The sequence below is a fragment of the Corvus hawaiiensis genome, chromosome 26 (genome assembly GCF_020740725.1).
Source record: "Corvus hawaiiensis isolate bCorHaw1 chromosome 26, bCorHaw1.pri.cur, whole genome shotgun sequence".
NCBI lineage: Eukaryota > Metazoa > Chordata > Aves > Passeriformes > Corvidae > Corvus > Corvus hawaiiensis.
In genome coordinates this window covers 9,836,894-9,857,626 of record NC_063238.1, presented here as the reverse complement: position 1 = coordinate 9,857,626, position 20,733 = coordinate 9,836,894, and the positions used below count along the sequence as shown (strand labels likewise).

The 20,733-nt window shown below is 43.2% G+C and overlaps 1 protein-coding gene across 2 annotated transcripts in view; it reads right to left on the bottom strand.

The window, feature by feature from the left end:
* The window catches only part of SGK3 (serum/glucocorticoid regulated kinase family member 3), a 55,892-nt gene extending 51,702 nt beyond the window's left edge, over positions 1–4,190 (bottom strand). The window contains exon 1 of one of the 2 annotated variants that reach the window (XM_048329183.1): positions 4,002–4,190. The gene's annotated coding sequence lies outside the window, so the exon portion shown is untranslated. The remainder of the gene's footprint in view (positions 1–4,001) is intronic. The other variant, XM_048329180.1, reaches the window with a different exon arrangement.
* Between the last annotated feature and the right edge of the window lie 16,543 nt (positions 4,191–20,733).

Genomic DNA, 20,733 nt, shown 5'->3' with positions numbered 1-20,733 from the left:
CTTCTTCCTTTGCTAAAGAGTAGGGAGAAAGAATTCTAACACAGATAAGGGTGAGGGAATGGAGTTACAGGTCAGGACACAAACACACAAAACTGTGGCATGGAACACATAAAACACCACCTAAAAACCTGAATAATACAAAACTGGCAGGGTGACACCTATTGCCATGCAGATACACTGTGTGAAAGTGGTGGCCCACAATGGAGATTCCTGCACTGGAAATGGGACTTTCTGGACGGAAACACTGGACACTTTCCCCACTTCAGCTTGCAGGCTTGAACTTCTAAACTGGAACTACAAACAGCTGTCACCACCCACTCCAGATCTCTGAGCCTGCTCTTCTCCTGGGCCCAGCTCTCTCCTAGAGAAATTAGTCAAGTGTTGATCCTCTCTTGAAACATAGAGGATGTCATGGAAATGCTCACCTCTGATAATCATCATGAGCAAGCAGCCACCAGCTCCCAGCCCTCCTCCCAGTAGGACACAAACTGCTGTGACCGAGTCAAGGTTCTGGTGCTCCCTCATGCCAGCCTCGGGCAACCTTCTGCATCTTCCACAAGACAGCCCAGGCTGAACACAAGGAGCGAAGTGTGCCCTTCTGCTCACCTCCTTCAGCCTATTCAACAGCTGCAGAGGTGAGAGAAGATGTGGGTTTGAACCCCTCGGGCACAGGGACCAGGAGCCCTGGTTTCAACTACCAGAACACAGTCTACTGCTTAGACAAACCCCGCCACCAGCAGCTCTCAGGGAAAGGTAAGTGCTGGCTCCTCTTCCCACAGCGTTCTCAAAAGGAAATACACAACCGCACTTCGAGACACAACCGATGCCGTCAGTGTGTGTGTTTACAACGTGCTTGCCAGGTGCCCTACTTTCTTCATCTCCTAAGGGCTTTGATGCTCAACTACAGCGGCTCTAGATAAGGCACTTAAGAACTTTCTGCTCAAGGAGGGAGATCCAATATTTTTGAGACACTTTCAGAGTCAGGCAGACTCAGTGTTAGGTGGTTTGGAAGACTTGGGGGAATAAATTCTGTTTGAGAATTAGGAATGCAAGCAGGAACCTGATTAACATATTTTAAAATGTTCTTACAGCATGCGGAAGCCCTTCGGTTCTACTTTGGAAAGTGTGTTTGCTTTGTAGGACATTTTAGCATATGGATACTACTTAAACTAGAACAAAATGAATCCTTCAATTCAAATACTCATAGAGCTAACTTCAAATAAAAACAACATATTGCTTTACTATGTCTCAGTCTATATATGTACATACATTATTTACAGTAGTTTCTAGTTCCTTGGTCTATGGAAAAAAAAAATCATAGCAGAATAAGTTTCAATGACTTACGGATGTCCAAAAATGAAGTCATAAAACCAACCAATAGTGACTTTCCTTTTGGGAAGCACCCATTCCCTCAAAATAATGTTCTTCTAAATGACAACTTAGGCAGCCAAAACAAAAAAATAATTTGGAACTGCAAATATGTGTCATCTGAGCTCTATTTCCAAGCAGAAATGCAGGGCATTTGCGTATAAAATGGCTTGTAGCCATGGGACAAAAAAGCCCTAGTTACTTGCATGAAAATTAAAACTGAAACCATCTGGAAAATGATCTGGGATATAGAGAGGATAACCCAGGAGAGAACCGATTCGTGGATGTGGCCGAAGGATCACAGCTTATTAGAAGCTTATCCTGTATGGATGGGATGGAAAATAAGATTTGACATACCCTCTTATACAGTGATGATTAACATGAACCTGCAATTAGCATGCATGGCATTTTAGATTGACAGATGATTTCCATCATAAATGCTAGATCCCAAGAGAAACAAGAGATGCTTTGCATCTAGTTTTATTTGCTAATACCCGGGTCATTTTATTTAATATACTTTATTTTTGGGCCTCAGCATACCCTACTGAAATATTTTGTTGCTGGGTCAAGTCAGCTTTGGAGGCTTGCAGCTATTCCAGCTAGCTAGGCTGAAGCAATTCTGCATATTAAAAACCACCAATCACTATTTTAAACACATGCCATTACAGTCAAATTATCCACCTACTTGTGGATTGACTTTAAAAAAGTCAAAAAATGAACAGAGCAGTGATTTTAAAGCGCACACATCTTAAAATTTGAACTACTAGCTCCCTGCAATACATTATTTTATAAGCAGAGTGGACGAGGAACTGCCCAACTACTGTCCCCCCATAAGTCCTTTGAAGACTTCTGTTCAATGAGACTTGAACATCCAGCTTTGTCAGGCTTCTTAGAAAGATACCTGTCCTTTGAGAATGAGAATGCACACAGTGATAATAAAAAGCAACAACTCCTATGGGTTATTGATTATCAGGATGAAGATCCCCTCAGAACAACATAACCAGTGAATTACAAGTCTTGCAGCACTCTGGATGCAGCCCATGTATTCACCAGCCCGCATAACTTTCCTTTCCCTTAGGAAATGTTTAATCCTCTTTGAAGATTACAATAGATACTGAATTTATTAGATTAGCATGAAAGAAATTAAATACAAGGGCTGTCAACATCTATTTTGAATATCCAGTATAAATGTCAATGCTATTTCAATGCTTAGAGCACATAATAAAGAGGCTGTAGCACTTACTGAGAGGAATACAGAGATCACTAACTGTTTTTTTGCTGCCAACTAGTGCACATTTCTGCTCTTCATACAATCTCAAAAATTAAGGGAAAGAGCCTGACAGAATTCAGATTTAAAAAAAGGCTTTGAAGGAGCATGTAAGTCTCACAAGGGGAAGCCAAGGAGCTCTGACCAATGCTCACAAAAGCACTGAGGCAGACATCCTGCAAATAAAAAAGTCATGCAGGTGAATGTTATGGGATACTCCTTCAAGCTCGACCAGTTCTCTCCTTAATTCAAATCCTTTAAGTCTGCGTCAGAATTTTACCTTCCCATAAAAGATCTGTGCAGGAAGCACCAACACTTTGCGACTTCTGCACAGGAGAAGAAAGCATTATTTTAATTCTCTCTCTGTCTCCAACCTTCTCTCATGACGAAGATGTTTAAACCAGTAAAGAAGCAATTCCAGCCCTTGCCTCTCTGGCACAGAGACCACCAGAAAGAGGGACTGCAGATCCAAACCGCATTCACTGCTTTTCCTCTGAAAAGCACAAAGCAAAGCAAACCAGGGTCTCCTCATCCTGCTGGGGCAGAGGAAAAGGACTCTCTGGAAAAGGGCTCTTTCACCTGCTCTAAATGTAAACGCCCAGCCATTCTTTACCTCTTCAATGTCTGATTCCAGCATAACTTTACTGTCTTTATGGAATTAAGTAGTGGAACTGAAATAGAGTTTGGTGGTGTCCGTAATTGCAACCCAGAAATCAAACCCTCCCATACCGAAACAGCCGTGCAAAATAAAGCATAGTATGTAAAACTACATATACTCGCAGTAATCCATAAAAACATTAGGGCAAGAGTACTAGCAGGAGGCAGTAGCACTGCTGGAGAAGGGTGGGAATAAAAAAAATTAAAAAAAAAAAAAGTATATGTATATATACAGAAGAGAGGAGAATGTGAAACACCAAATGACTTTAAAACTTCTTTGCAAATATAATATCTAAAATTATAGCGGCGGGGACGGGGGTGGGGGGGGAGCAGAAGTTTCTCCATGTTTGTTTGTTTATTCGCCTGCGAGCACTTTGCCCCCTGTCCACGAGGGGATCCCTGCCGCTGGAGCCGCACGTCCGCGCGGAGCAGCGCTTTCCTGCGGGAACACTCTCAGCCGCCCCGGCCCCCTCCGCAGGAGCCCGCCGAGGCCCGCACCGAGCACGCTCCACGGGAACGCCGGCGGTGCAGGCAAAGCACGCAGGCGTTTTCGGGCTGCAACAAAAGGGAAGCGAAACGTCCCTGAGTCCCGTGTCCCCGAGTGAGTCCCGTGTCCCCGCGGCCGCTGAACCTCCGCGGCTCCGGACGGCCCCGCTCTACCACGGCCGTGGGAAGGGGTACGACCCCTGGACGGCTGCACCCCGTGTACCTGCCTCCCTCCGTCCCTCCGCCGGCCGGGGCTGCCCGTCCGTCCGTCCGTCCGCTCGCCCGCCCGCCCGCTCGAGTTGCCGCTTCCTCCTCCCTGCCGCGTCAGCCGCGCTCCTCCCGCCGCGGCCGCGGGATGACGGGCTCCCCTCGCGGGGCTGCGCCCACCCCGGGGCGGCCACGGGCCACCGCCGCTCCCCGCCAGCGCAGGCGGGGCCGCTGTCGCTGTCGGTGCCGCTGTCGGTGCCGCTGTCGGTGCCGCCCCCGCCGCCGGCCCGCCCTGAGCAGCGCCCCCCGGGCGGCGGCAGCCGCGGGGTCAGGCGGGGACGCGCAGCCAGCCCTGCTCCCGCCCGGGGCCCCGCGGCTGCAGCTGCCCGAGGGACCTGCAGAGCCTGCGGCTGCCGGCTAGCGCGGGATGTGCGATCCAGGGACGGATTACGGCGATCCTCCCCCTAAACCGGCGGATAATCCAGGGCGACGCCGTCATCCTCACATGCAGCACGCAGCGGGCGCGCAGGCTGCGCCTCGGGAGCGGGTTCCCGGAGCTGACGGTGCTGCCAGGGCGCTGGCAGGGACCGTGCCCCATCGGGTCCGCTCCTTCCGCTGCAGAGCTGTCACACCCTGGCACAGAAGGCGACGATGGTTTTCGATGCCGATATTTTATCCACTTGGGCAACAGAAGTATATCAATAGGGCTGGATGGAGGAGAGGGACATCGGAGACATCAGCTAGGGTACAGAAGCATCCTCCCCACTCTGTCCTGTAGGCATTATTTTGCCTTTTTTTCGATAATCACCTTCAGTGCTCACTTCTCACAGCAGGATGTGGTAAAAATAGTTACCAGTTTGTTTCAAGCAACATTTGTTATCTCTCTTTTGGCTGCTTTTCTATGCTTCCTGGCATACTTTCTTCTCCACAAACTACCACAGGATGCAGCACAGCAAAACTCACCTCACCCTTAATTTGTGCAATCCTGCCTCAAAGCACTTCTGTCTATAAGATTCATGGTTCTGGGTATGGCCTACTGAGGTCCCCAGGTGGCACAATTTAGGAGATAGTACCAGCTTGGAGGCTTCACAAAGGAAGGCCTCAGAGAGAGGATGTGAGATGAGAGAGATTGTTCCAAGCACAGTCAGGGCATAGGTGAATTTTTTGAGTGGTAATAAAAGGAAGGGAAGAGACTCCTAAGGACAACAACAGCTCTTGCATCCTGAGATGCTGGAAAGAAAACAGAGACTATAGTATGGGCAAAAGTGAATCTCAGAGAATGAGCTGAATATGATGGTCTGGTATAGTTAATCTGTTGTCATAGTACATCTTAAAACAATGATCCCTAAATTACCATGTCCCCTCAATATAGTTTGGATAGTTCCATCCTTCCCAGCTTTCAATTAAGCAAAGGAGTGAGATGAAAAAGTAAATCTAAAAGCCACATCTTTGAGGAAAGGTAGGTATAAGCAATTCTTGCCAGGATGGTTGTGTTTTCATGCAAACTTCCTCTCTTCATTCAGGGATTTTGCTAACATATTTTTAGTAGGAACACTCTTTTAATCTATCATTATGCCTAGTCACTTGACTGCACCTAAAATTCACTTCTAGTCTTCATCTTTTCTTCAGCCTACCACCACTCACTGGAATTGTACACTCAAGCTGCTACAGCAATTGCTGTTGTGTCAAACATTTCTTTCTGACAGCTTCTTTAAAACTGTGCTGATAGTTCAAAACATGAACTCAGAAAATCACCAGATTATTTATATCATTTGAAATAGAACGTTGAAGTACATTTAAATATCATGGGAACTACTGACCTGTAAACCTCATCTCTTTGCCTGGGAAGATCATGGAACAGATCCTCCTAGAAATTATGCTATGTCATATGGAGGATAGGGAGGTGATTCAGGACAGCCAACATGGCTTCACCAAGGGCAAGTCCTGCCTGACCAATCCAGTGGCAATATACAGTGGAGTGACTACAGCAGTGGACAAGGGAAGAGCTACACAGATGTCATTTGTCTGGACTTCTGTAAGGCCTTTGATACAGCCCCAACAACATCCTTCTCTCTAAACTGGAGAGATACAAATTTTGTACGTGGACTATCTATTGGATGAGAAATTGGTTGGATGATTGCATCCAGACGGTAGTGGTAAATGGCTCAATGTCCAGGTAAAGATCAGGGACAAATGATATCCCTCAGGTATCCATACTGGGACCAATGCTCTTCAATGTCTTCACCAATGACATATACAAAAAGGATCGAGTGCACTCTCAGTAAATTTGCAGATGACACCAAGCCAAGTGGTGCTGTTGACAGGCCTGAAGGACAGGATGCCATTCAGAGGGACCTGGACATGCTCCAGAAGTGGGCCCATGGGAACCTCATGAGGTTCTGCAAGGCCAAGTGCAAGAAACTATACCTGGGGCAACCCCTGGTATCAATACAAGTTGGGGGATGAATGGATAGAGAACAGACATGTGGAGAAGGACTTGGGGTGGATGAAAAGCTGGATGTGACCTGGCAATATGTTCTTGTGGTTCAGAAATCTGACTGTATACTGGGCTTCATCAAAAGCAGTGTGGCCAGCAGGCTGAGGGAGGGGATTCTGCTCCCTTCCTTGGTGTGATGAGACCCCACCTGAAGTGCTGCACCCAGCTCTGGGGTCCCCAACACAGGAAAGACATGGACCTGTTGGAACAAGTCTTTGTCCAGACAAAGTAGGTCCATGAAGGTGCTCAGAGGGCTAGAGCACCTCTCCTATGAAGACAGGCTGAGAGCTGGGGTTGTTCAACCTGGAGAAGAGAAGGCTCCTGGGAGACCTTATAGCACCTTTCAGTACCTAAAGGGGACCTACGAGGGAGCTGAAGAGGGACTTCTTACAAGGGCATGCAGTGATAGGACAGGGGATAATGGCTTTAAATAGACAGAGGGTAGGTTTAGATATAAGGAAGAGAAATTTTACAGTGCAGGTGGTGAAACACTGGAACAGGCTGCCTATGAGTGGTAGATTCCCCATGCATAGAAACATTCAAGTTCAGGTTGGATGGGGATTTAAGCAATCTGACTGGGCTGAAGATGCCCCTGCTCATTGCAGGTGGGTTGGACTACATGGCCCTTAGAGGTCCCTTCCAACCTGAACTACAATTCTGTGTTCTTGTGAACATCGTAACCTTGTTTCTCATAAGGCTTGCATATGTTCAACATTATGTACACGTGGGTGTCCTTGATCCATCTTGCATGTATAATTATTTAGAATACAGTCAGAGAGAAAACTATTTTCAGGACAACTTCCAAAAGGCAAATCTCCAGACCAAAAGGTTATGCAGTTTGACCCATTGAAGAGACCCACCCCTATTACGCAGAAGTAATGCTAAAAAGTGATGAGTGACTCTTGCTATATTATTACTTGGGAGAAAGGGTTTGATTAACACAACTAAACATTTCCTGTAAGGCCTAGATTTTCAGGAATTAATCTGTCAGTATTAGAACCCTATTTCTGCATTGGATTAAATTAGTAGAGACAGGACTGAATAATAGATGTAACCATTCCCTCCCAAAGAACATGAATGAGAAAAAAGTCTTGAAAGGTCTTCTCCCATATCAGGACAAAACTAAAAATAGTACAAAAAATGTTCTTTCCCCTCCCTAGGAAGGAAAAATCTGTTTAACCCCAAAGTAACCTACAACCTGATGTATCATCTCAACATACTTGAACTTCTTAAACACTGGATAAAGTGCCTACAAAATTCCTACTTCCAAAGCTCTAACCAGGTATACTTGTATTGTTTATTTCTTATCAGAAATTAAAAATTGTAAAAAGCATCCATCTTAAGTGAAATATACCTTAGTTAACTAACAATAACAAGCAACTCTTTCTAGAGTTTTCCTGCCACTTAACACAGAGGTTGCACAAAGGAACACAAAAGGTCAGCTGCAAACAGCATATTTTATCAGCTGAGGAGTCTGAAGCACTGTAAGTCTCTTCTAGTCCATTTTGTATATGTGTGTGCAAAAACACTACAAATCCTTCTTTGACCTGATATAATTCATTTTTTCCTGCTTCACATACATTTTGGCACAAATTAGGCAACTTGAGAAAGACATGGTCCTCTTGCAGGTGATGGGTTGCCACACTGACAGACTGGGGGAAAGTTTCCAGTCTAGACCACAACGTGCAGATGCAACCCTGGCCCTGCCATGGCTTTGCCGTGGTGGTGGAGTTCCTGAGCAGCTACAAGTTCATGCTCTTTCCAAGTTTATTTCTCTCCACCAAAGACTCTTCTGTTGCTAGTCAGGCTATTGCACTCCTGTACAGACACAGCAGAAAACCTAAATATCAAAGAGAATCTTAACCACCTCCACTTCAATGTAAGCAGAGTTCATCTGCGGTAAAAGCCTCTTAAAAAAAAAAAAAAAAAAAATAAATTACTTGGCACTACAGTCAACCTTTTCTTCCATCTTAGTTTTCCTATAAGAATGGCACATTTTCCTCTTGCTCTGGTATTCCGTGGCGAGGACAAAAGTACATCCTCAATGTCCCTAAAGCTATGTCCTGCATACTAGGAAGCACTAAACTTAGAAAATCTTTAAAAGGTCAGTCTCAGGCCGGCTGCTGAGCAAACAAAGTTAATAGATGTGCCTCATTTGCTCCCTCATGTCTGCTCCATTGTTTGTTTTCTTCTCTTATGCATATCCTTCCAGACAGATTGATTTGTTTAACTACACGCAGGTCAATTTGTGAACAGCACATCTAAAAGCACCAGTAACACAGAAAGAGAAAACAGAAAAAACAGATGATGATGATGGCATTCTGCTTTTAAAGCATAACAAAACTCCCGTCAATATCAACAGTCTGGTGCACAGACTGAGGTCAGAGTAAACCCTTTGTGCACTGTGTAGTTGTGGAGATGATGCATTCTCATCTTACTATAAGAGGCCAAACAAAGGGGAGAAATATCTTTTGTGAGGTCACCATGACTTGTGCCTTCTTGCTATACTTCCATTCTCTCTGTTGCTTCACCGATTTGCATATCTCCGCCTTTCTTCCCTTTGCACTTCTTTCCCCATAGCAACTCTGCCTTCATGCATCCTACTTCTGCCTCCTCCCACGTGAAGAAGCCACGTAATAGCACGGGCTGAACTTCAGAGGGGAAATTGCAAAGACAAATGGTTAGCTGATGTAGACTTGTAGCAAGCTCTCTAGCACTATAGGCTATGAGCCAAAGTAGGGATGAAAGAAATAGAGATAGACTAAGGGTAAGTGGAATAAAAGAAGTTAAAAAAGTTTTAAAGTAGAGAGCAGAAAGTTATATAAGGTGACCTGTTACCTAGGCTTGTCTGTTCAGCAGACCTGACAGTACATGCTCAGGCTAGTTAGGTCCCCCACAACCATATACTAATCAGGAAATAAATCAATGATTACGTATCATGAGAAAGGCTTGTTGTGACATGGATTCATCTGCCACTGAATCCATGTTCATGAAGAGGTTCCTATCTTCAAGCACATAAATTCCCTTTTTTTCAGAGCAGGTTCTCAGAGGAATGATAAAGTTCATCTTCAGGAGGCTACCTAACAGTTCATATTTCTAATTAGCACAGAGATTTACAAGACACAAGTATTGAAAATGCTTTCCTCAAATAAGGTAGCATAACACACATTTTATTCAACATTTGAAACATGGACTACAGCAATTAAGATGAACACTTAACACAAATGTTAAATAAAAAGAAACTTAAATGCTTTATTTCATTCCTGGAACTTAGTTACCAAATTACATTTGGGGATCCCTACCTCTTGTTGTGCCTTCAAGGAAAAATCATCCTCTCCAAAGCATTGCCATTAGGCTTTTACATCAACACCCAAGTCACAACAGGTACAGAGGAGTAGAGGTCACTCTTCTCATAGCCACCACTTTAAGTTGGTTATATTTCCTGCACTGTTGCATGCTTTGAGTTTCATACTTTAGTTTGTACTTATCAGTGTCATGAGTAAATCTAGATCGGATTTTTGCAGAATTGGAGTTCATGGACAGATATTCAGATGAGTGTAAATAGAGACGTGTTTCCTTAGTTGTTATAAAATAATAGACATTTCTGTTTGATCCTGAGACATGATGAGCACTGGTGGACAATGTTGCCGAGTTTGTGGATGATATTTCAGGACATGTAAGCACTGTTGCTTTGCCCCTAACTAGGAGCAGCTTTCAAGTGAATAAGTACAGTTCTTTCCCTGGAATGGTGAGAGGTACACACTTAAGCATCATATCCGTTGTCTAGGTAGGTAGAAACCACACTTTATTTTCTTTCCCTTCTTCCAAAGCCAAAATTTGTTATTCCTCAATCATATCCTCTTACTCAATTGTTGTGACATATTGTGTTGCTATTTAATGCTGTAGTGTGTTCTCTGTAAAGTTCAAAGTTAATTACAGCAGAAGGTTCACTGCCCTTCTGCTTTTGTTACTGAATGCACTGTAAGACTCATCCCATTCACCCCACAAGCCTGTTAAATTTTTGCATACAAAGCAGAGCCCATGTTTTGCATTCAGGATCCCTGCTGCTGTGAGCTATTTGAACATTTGAAACATCAGTGACGTTGGCTACAGCATTTAAAAGTCAGCCTCTGCAAGTGCAATTAACTAAAATAATGCAAGACAGTATAGTCTTCAAATCTGTAATAAGCTCTTTACAAATTATTTTTAAATTTAAAATGGTTTTTAAATTTGAAACATTTTATTTTAAATATATTAAATAACCATTCTCAAACATTCAGCCAAGAATTATAAGCTATTCGTCTACAAAAAGACAAGAAAAAAGGGCAGTATGATATGTATTGCCAGGGTGAAACATAATTCTTATATCAAGATACCTCCAAACAGAAATCCAAAGAATAAAACAAACAAAATATGAGAGGACATATAGTCATCTTACTCAATGCAAACTGTAATAGTTAAGCAGATGATAAATTAGAGACCCTAAGTGAAGCCCTAAGTCTACTTTTGCTTCTTAACATAGTTGTATAAAAGAGAATTGGGATTAAATCTTAGTGGTATGGGGAAAAAAAAAGTGTCATGTGATACAACATTGCAAGTTTCCAAGAAGATGAAATTGAATTAATTTACCAAAGTTTCAGTGCAAGAAAATATCCCACTGAGAAAACAGATTTATTTAATGAAGTGGTTTTTTGTTTCTTCTCCCTTCTCTTTTCTGTCCCAGCTGTGGTTACCATTTTGGGGAACAAGAAAGTCCCTGCCTCATATGTTTCCCATGAGTTATCAGGAAGTAGCTTTCACAGATATAAAACCTACCACAAATTCATGGAGATGTTTTTATCTGTATTAATATCGGAGTTAGGGTCTAAAACCTTTAACAGAAAAGAGCAAGCCCTTTGAGTGGGCAAGATTACAAGACTGTAAGGAAGCTGTAATCCATTTCTAAGTGGAGGGGTTACTAAAGTTTGTGTATGTGAATTCTTTTATATATGTGTCAGCTGGAAGTGTTGTTACTTAATGCTCACTCATCACTAACAGGCACTCTCTCCAGCTCTGCTGATAGTGAGAGTATAACTTAAAAATGAAATAAAATTTTTGTTTCCCCTCAGTTTTGTTGTTCTGATTTCTCATTTTTACTGTCTTCTGTTCTATGAACTTATTTAGTGGGCATACGTAACTGAACTGTGCAAATGAGTAAGAGATATCTACTAAACCCTGGGGTCTTCAGTGTGCTGTAACTCCACTCTAAAAGCAGCCATTTTTTAATCAACTCTTGCAGAGCTCCAGCAGGAAGGACACAACAAATGTCCCAGGTGTTCTGACCCATAGTCCATGGATCTGCTGTCAGTAGAGCGTTTCAAACACCAGTAGCTATCTGCATCTGAAGCAGCTTATATGATGGTGACAACTGCTGGAAGTTTATGAGAAATCCTTCGGCACACATGATAGGAGATGGCTGCTTACAAAAAGTCTGTTTGGGAAGAGTCTGGAGTCCTAGGGAGCGACTGAGGCACAATAATTAAAGTAGGGATTAGATAAACTTAAATCAATATTAAACCAGTGGTAAAAACGCCATGTTCTCCACTTCAGAGAATTTTCAGATCCTATCTGTTCCTAAAGGTTTATTTGTCTTTTCCTGCACCTAGGCTTGAAAGACAATGTTTTGGGTGCAGTTATGTATCCTCTAGTTTCTTCTCTATCTTATTCTGGCAACTGTAGTAGGTTTCCCTGTGGAAGGATTTCTTTGAGGGGTCTGGTATTGTGCAACAAGGAAGAGGGATTATTGGGATTCCCTTTCCGAGGAGCTGGTGTTTCCCACTCTTCCAGAGGCTGCTTAGGTGTCCCCCATACCAGAGGTTCCACATGCGTTTCTTTCTCCCCACAATACAGAGAGCCAGTGAAGTGCTTTTGGAAGAGCTGAGTTGGGAATAATGCTCTTGGGAGGGGTAACAGCTTCAGTTAAATATTCTTTGATCTGTAGGTTACTATAACACTAGCTAAACCTTTCAGCTCTGCTAACCCACATTCAAGAAGGTAATCGCTCAGTCTCTTTTTCTCAAACTCTCATTTTGCTTTTTTTCTACTTTTCAACAGAGCATGTTTTTGTTTGTCTTTGTCAGGAGCATTTGCCCAAATTTCACCTTGAGCTCTAGGCTGGCTACTCCTGGTATAAACAGGAGGTGAACAAAGCTTAACCATCAGAGGAGGTGTGGATTTATCAATCATATTCACAAACAGAAAGCTAGGAAAGGGTTACAAGTAGACCAGACTATTTTTCATGAACCCATATTATCTCTAACATATTTTTCTCATTTTCTCTATTTCTGTATCATGATTCTTTACTGAGATCTTGACTCTTACTCCCAGTTCGTGCAGTACCTGCCTCAGTTACCTAACTCTTGCATGCTTACATGAGGACATCCATTCTTTCTCTCAATCTTTTTTTTCCTAGATCATGATTATTTTTTTGTTCATTTAGCTTGGAATTTTCCCTCTTGGTTCTCATGTTTCTTTAAATGAGGTGCTAACACTCACTGTGCTTGCTGCAAGTTGCCATGTTGTATCCTTTTGTATCCACATGCTCATTCTCTGAATCGTTTAAAAAGCTTTGCTTTTTCATAACAGCATGACGTGGCTGACTCACAATCAGTTTGTGATTCACTGTATGCCCTAATCCTTTCTGAAAAATGTTTCCAATAAATGTACTCCTTTATCTTGTGATTATAAGTGAGAATAAAACATTATATATGCGGACTTCTAATCCTATTTATTTCACTAGCTTGTCAAGAGAATTTTGAACCGTACATTTCTCCCTCAAAGTGCTTGAAATTCTTTCCAGCTTGGTGTTTCCCACAAGTTTGATAAGTATAATCTTGCATGTAATTAATGAAGAGACTGAGGACAGATGCCTGCATAACCTCATTTTGATATGCTTTTACAGTTTGGTAGTGACCAGCTGCTCTGCATATGCTGTGGTTACATAAGTTTGCTATAATCGTGGCTTTTCTATCTAGCACAGCAGTATCAGATCAGTACATTTTCTGCCAGCTTGATTGTAAAGTGTAATGAGAGAGGATACCAAAACTCACGAATGCCAAGATCATACAGCTATCACTTCTCCTGTATGTGCTCTGCCCTCACTGAAAGAAAATAGGTGACCATATTGGGCTGGCATTGTCAACCATTCCTAACAGAAATAATGCACTTACAGTGTTATCCTTATATCCCCTTAATTACATCTTACTTTCTGCTTTGGCATGATTGGAATTTTTTTTTTCTCCATCCTGCTTTCTGTTTGGTAACTTGATTTAGTGGGGTTTTTTTGCCATGGGTTTTTTTGAGTTTTGGGGTCAAGCTCATTGTTTAACCAAAGTGATTTTTCTACACTTTACTATTCCTTGAATCGAGATGGTTTGGGCACATGTAACATCAGATTTTTTTCTGAATGATTTTTGATTTTTACTTCCTTCTCATGCAGTATTATCTGGAAATGTGGAGAGTTCCAAAGATGCTTTATTAAAGTTGTCTTTCTTTCACTGTCTTGTTATTTCACCAAGTTGTGCAACTGGTTTGATACTTTAGTTTACTCATCTAGATTTGCTCAGATTCAAATGTAAAAAGCCTTCCCTACAGGATGCCTGACACAGTCTATATCGACAGAATCTCTCTCAAACTCTACCTGTGAATGAGCTTCCTCCTGCTGTACCTGCAGATAGCTCTTAATTTGAGTAGTGAGCTTGACCTTAGTATGATTTTATTTGAAAACCTCCCCTTAAAATTTTATCTCCTCAATCATCCTTACGCAGTGCTCTATAGTAAAGTCATACCACAAGGAAGATCCTTCCTCTGCAGTTACTTGATCCAATTGCCTGATGAGTTCCGGACCTCAGAACAGGCACTCGTGTTCTCAATGTGCAAATCACGGTGGCCTGTCATTCTCCAGCACAAAATGTTCTCCGAGACCAGCATCTGTCTTGTGAACCACCCTACCATGCTTGCTATGCAAATGAAATATCAGTGCGTAAGCAAAGCTCGTCCTGCTTATTTGCTGTGATGTGCAATCACGTAGGATGCTCAGCAGCTGGACCCGCTGTTTTTCGTTATCTGGTTAGTCAGATAAAAGGCACTAGAGGGACAAAGTAGTGTTGCCTTACAGCACTAATGTATGATCCGTGTAGCGCGGCACTTCCCGGGATGATGGCAAGGCTCCCTTGGTGTGCGTCTGCTGACACCTACTGCCAGAGCTGAAGGCAGCCCATAACGCAGGGGAAGGCACGGTCCCTCCCCCAGGGTTCTTGGCGTGTAGCTTTGCATTCGGACTACCGGTGTTGTATGGAAAGAGGTAAATACCATCCACAGTTTTATGGAAATAGGTTATATAGACTAGAAATAGCAAAGGCCCCAGGAGCAATTTGGTTGTTTGGTTTTGGTTTTCTTGGATTTTTTTTGTTTTTTCCTGGTAAAATCAGTGAAGGATGAGAGTTAATTGAAAGTCACTTTATGCATTTTCCATGATAGAAGCTAATGAGTTTATAACCGGAAATAATTCTCAAAGACAAAAAAAGGTTTTACTTTAAAAATATTTTTTAAATAAATGGTACATCTTCATTATTACTGTGAGTCGTTTTACATCAGATGCAAGAAAAAGCCAGTCTTCAAAGAAATTCCTGCCCAGTAGTAGACACCTGTTTCTTTGGTTTTGCAAACCTCCTTTTCACTTATTTCAATACCTAGAAATCACATCCAAGACAAGAAAGTGTGGTAGAAGACGCCACTTACTGGAAGGTTGTTAGTGAACTGCAATGAATTAATGAACACGAGAGCTGTAGTTTAGACCTTATAGGTGTATAAAGGATCAAGGACCTTCTGAGCTATCAGAAAACTAGAAACGATTAGAATATCTGGCTACTGGTGGTAAGGCTGTTTGTGCATGTTGGAAGATGGGGTATTATGCTCAGCTCAGTTGCCAAAGGACAGGGCAGAAAACCAGTTGGAAGGGTTCATCTAGTTTAAATTTGAAGTGTTATAACATCTAGTTTAAAAACCCCCAGGAGAAAATCTAAGGATAGAGTGGCTTTGTTTGTTTTTCTTTTTTTTCAGCCTGTTGATCCACTCCTACCATTTTGTATTTGTGAATCAGGTTCTCTCCTATGTCTTCAACTCTGAAAAACACAGGCTCTCAACCTGTGAAATACTTCCAAATTTGAAGCATAATCATGAGTCAGGCATCACTGCTACATGCTCTGTAAGAAGCACTTGATGTCTTTGTCCCCCATTTATATCCTTGACTTGGCAATTCTTCTGTACTGGAAATGCTGTTCATTCTTTAAACTGGATATTTGCAGGGAGAATTTCACTTAGGACCAGACAGTTAATTGGGACACTTAAATACATGTGATAGTCATACAGATTTAAGTAAAGCTTTAACAGCTGATGAGATCAGTGACTGCATATACTGTGAACATACAAATCAATAGGGCAGGGAGTGTGTTAGTTGCTCAACCTATTTTATTTTGAGGCATTTATCTTTTAGTGTAATGGGATTGTACCATTTGTTCAATTTGTATTTGACAGAGCAGAGTGGAAAGCAGATAAACATTCACAGTAATTGCCATTGAGGCCTCCATATAATCAGGTTACACATCTAAGCTAATAACACTTACATTCTCCTTTTTTATAACGGTCTACTGCCCTAAAGATTGATTTTCTATTGACAGTTCCTGAACACTGACAGTCTGATGAATCCATTTTGTGTGCCAGTTGTGCTGACATCAATTCACAAAGCGATATGCAGAGTAAAAAAATGTGGGGCCTTAACTTTGCAGAGGAGTTTGCATGAGAAATCAATTTGAAATGTTTTCAAGATAGGGCCTCAGAACCAGATTTTGAGCCAAGAAATAAAAGGAAAGCATAGGTAAACAAACACAAACCAATATTGAACAGCTTGACTTGGATGCTGAGATTTACCTGGCATGAGAGTCAGCTGTAGAATTGTTCTTATTGGACAAGGCTGTACCTGAACCACCACTGTGAACGTTGATTTTGCTGCAGCAAAGCCTTTGAGCAGGTTATTTGGATGGTTGTAGTTAGTACTGGAACCTCTGCCCAGTATTTCACTTTTCATGTTGTTTTCCTAATGCATTCATGTTTTGCTAACACACATTCCACGTTTTGAGCAACCCAAATTTGGTCTCGTGTAGGAATGACTTCAGTGTTAACAGAGAGCATGTAATAGTAGCGTGGATTGCTGAACCTGGTGCAATGGCAGCAGTTCAAGCTCTGACTCTGTGAAAGCAACTGAAGGAAAACATTTTTTAATTTTGGAGATCATTGGAAGGCAGTAGAAGAGGGATATGGAAGTTATTCAGTCGGATGCATCCAAGACAAGAGTTACCAGTCCAGGTCCCCAGGATAAGTCAGGTGCTGTTTTCTAACTGCCATTGACTAACTATTAATTAACCCAAAGGTTCAGGAAAGCTGAAGTTGCTCAGCGGTCATTCCTGTCCTTCCAGAACACTGCTGGGCTGCACCCTGCCTCTGAGGACCAGGAGATGAGGCGGCCTGTGACCAACACCCCTCTGGAATACCGCAGGTAGCATGGTGGTGAGTGCTTGGGGCTTCTAACAGCGCCTGCTTAAGTGATGGGCAAGACAAAAGATGTAGTTCAGCAGCAGTCTGGAAGTGAGTGCCACATTGGTTTAACAGGAACAAGAAGTAAAGAGCCCACACAACACTCGAAGCTGCTCTGTGCAGTGGAGCACATGCTGTTGTTGACTCCTTGTAGCTGGTACTACTAATAGTACTTATGATATAAGTACTATCCAGTTGTGGGTCTACACATGCTTTTTAGACGCTAGGGTATCACATCTAAATAAAAAAATGTTGCATTCATTTTGGGTGTGATGATATTGCCATCTTCCCTCTAGCTCATACTTTTGTTTTCTCTCTCCTCTTTTCTTGAGTGTAAATGTAGAGAGCTTTCAGGGCCAGGTCAGGCTAAACTGCTAGTCTTGCAGGCTAGGCAGGATCAGCTCTGCAAGGGTTTCAATGAAGAAAACACCAGATTTTAGCTATCCTTTCTGAAGAGTGTGCTGAGGTATAGCTGAAGGCTGATAATAACTTTCACTTCTTGACAACATAGACCATCTTCTAGTTTATCATGATCTGTTCTTTGGCACACTGCACAAGCCTTTTGTTTCTGTTTAGCTGGAAACTTCTGTCATTGCTCTTCCAAAGAAACAAGCCTCTGAAAAATAATTGCTTTGACCTGGGGATGACCCATTTCCTGGGGGTAAATGACAAAGAAGAGAGGGAATAGCACTGGGTGAAGATCAAACTGAAATTTGTACATCTTCCATCCTGGGCCTGAAATGAATGCCTGGTATTTTGACTGTCAGTGCTTGGTTCTCATCACCAAAGTGGCATGGGTTCAGGTATGTCCTGTTGCTGACAATTAATCACTCTTCTGACCCATTACAAATAGATTTAACTTTGTAATCAGCGTGATCTTCAATCCTACTTTCTTGACTGTGATGTTTTTTGCCTGTGAGAATAGCATGGCTCTTGCTGTGATCTCTGGTAGGACTCATTGCTACACTCTGCAGGGTACTTACTAACAAGGCAGGACACAGTATTTCCTGAATATTCCTTTAAGACTTCTTAAAGATTTAGTTACTTGTGTAATATGTAGTCAGTGATACAACACAGAACTTCCTTATCCTGTTTGCCAGATACAGTGTATAAAGCTTGTAAATAAAGATGCATTTAATTTGCATAAATTATTAGTTTGCCAGAGAATTGTGATTTTTTTCAAAGATTCTGTAATGAAAGTTTATTGTTGCAGAAATTTCTTGGGCAATCAATCATGATCATAAGTCTGCATATAGCTGGAAAACTTACAAATGTCATTCATCAAAAACATCCATGTTAATTAGGGTCAAGCCACCATAAAAGATAAATTATATTCAGTAGAGGAATCTATCAGTGAAACTAATGTAAGGAATAGAAAGGAGAAATGTTTTTGACTTTACAGTCAGAGTGCTTTCATAAAACCATCTGGTTGGAGAAGTAAACAGAACATCCTAAGTTCCATTGGTTTTGACAGTACAAGTGAATTATTTCACCAGGGTGCTCCCTATTATTGACTACAAAGTACTATTAAACACTAACAGAAGTGTTTATTTCACATATGTGAAAAATTGGATTGTTCCAGAGGCCAAAATTCTTTGACATTTCTTCAAAACGAAGGCCGGGTTAGCACAGGATTGTCACCGGCCGATGCCCTGAATGGTGCCCATTCTCAGTAGCTGCCACAGAGTTTCACAGAAAACAGAGGCTTCCCTATTTGCATTTTTACTGTGTTCCTGCTACTTATGAAGGGGAGACTAAGGAATGAATGGGCACAGACTGCTGATTTATCCCCAAGTACAAGGCACATTGGCAGGATTGTGGAGCTGGTGATGCTGCTACCTTACTGTCATACACATAAAAAAGTATTAGTAGCAGGCAAGAATGAAAATCTGTCTCATAATTTTCATCTTTTCCTCTTCAGACCTGCCACATATTTTAAAAGATCAGTAAAAGATTACACTGTGGAATTCATACATTTACACATACACACACACACACACACACATACACATACTTTCTGTGCTTGACAAATTACTGAAACCGAAAGGGAATGAGCATGCACAGCTCAGCTGCTGTCACTGGAAGGTGGCAGTACTCAGTCTGTCACAGGGCCAGGCCCGGAGCCATTTTTTTCCTTAAGCCTGTGATAAAGCACGGAAACAGATTTTTTTTCTGTATGTATTAATCATCTGAATCTTTATAATTTAAATGTCAGATGCATAAATTACTTTTCATGGATTAATGAAAATGAAACATGCCCTTTGTATTGGAAAGTACAAGCACAATACTATCTCTATGATACAATCTCTATGATTTTTATTCTAATTTTAGATCATTTGAGTGACTATAGAATAGGTGAGGCCTTGGGTTGTAAATTCCAAGTGTTTGTTTGATAGAACAAGGGTGACGGAGGAGGGAGGAAGTGGTCATTTTTTTTTTTTGCCCTTGTGTTCATAGGGGTAGGTCACTGGGACTTGGAAATACCCTGTGAGGTACTACCTTGTCCTCTGACATTCAGCTTTTTTCCCCCTTAATTTAAGGATAAATATCTATCTGGAATAGCTTTCAGAGAGCTAAAGTCCCCCGTTTGCTGACAGTATCCCTCCTTGAGTTCTCCACATGAGTACACTGGAGCCCACTGTAATTAGGTTGGAAGTTGTGAACATTATTCCATTTCATTTTGGCAAAAGTATCATTTCCAACGGCCACTGGAGATAACGTAAGCGCCAGCTCCGTTCCCTCATTATCTCCTCACGTAGCACCAACTGGAGGGATCACTCGTGTTAACAGCTTGCTCTCGCGTCTCCTTGAGGCTTGTTTTGTCGCTATCAGCAGCCGGCAGCCAGGGAACACCTCCGCTCAGATAGCTCACCCCCCGGACAGGCAGCCCGGCGCGGCTCCGGGAGAATCGAAACCCCGACGAGCTCAAAGGGCAGGCACAGTCCGGCCGCCGCCACCCGGGCCTGGCTGCGGCGGCTGTCGGGGCAGAGGTTGGGGTCAGAGCCCGTGTGCCCACGCCTGCAGGGAATGCTGCCTGGCAGGGGACGCTGCTTGCGGTGCTTTTGGAAACCTCCGTGGCCAGGGAGCCCTCGGGGGCTGCCCCAAGCACTCAGATTCCCCTTTAGCGTCACTGCTGAGGGGAAGGCTGGGGCCGGCCCCCGCCCTGTCCCTTTCTGTCAGCCCCTTGTCGGCAGCAGCCTGTTGGAGCTGAGCAGCCTCCCGCCCCCGGAGCCTGTCCGGGGGGACAGGTGACACGGGAGGGAGCGTCGCCTCGGGGCTGCTGCGGGGCGTTATCGGGCGGGGGGCGACGAGGCAGAGGAGTGATGTACACGGGGGTGTCACCTCAGACCAGCCCCCGAGGGGGGCAGAGGAGGGATATACGTAAGAGTGTCGCCTCAAACCAGCACCCGCGGGGCACAGAGGGGGAATCTACACGTGGGGTGTCACCTCAGACCAACACCCGAGCGGGACAGAGCAGGAAAGTACATGTGGGGTGTCACCTCAGACCCTACTCCTACCCCCAGCGCTCCCGCAGGAAGCGCAACAAGCACCACCGAGTGCCCTGCGCGTCCCACCCGGCCCACCCGCTCGCGGACTACACATCCCAGCAACCCCGCCGGGG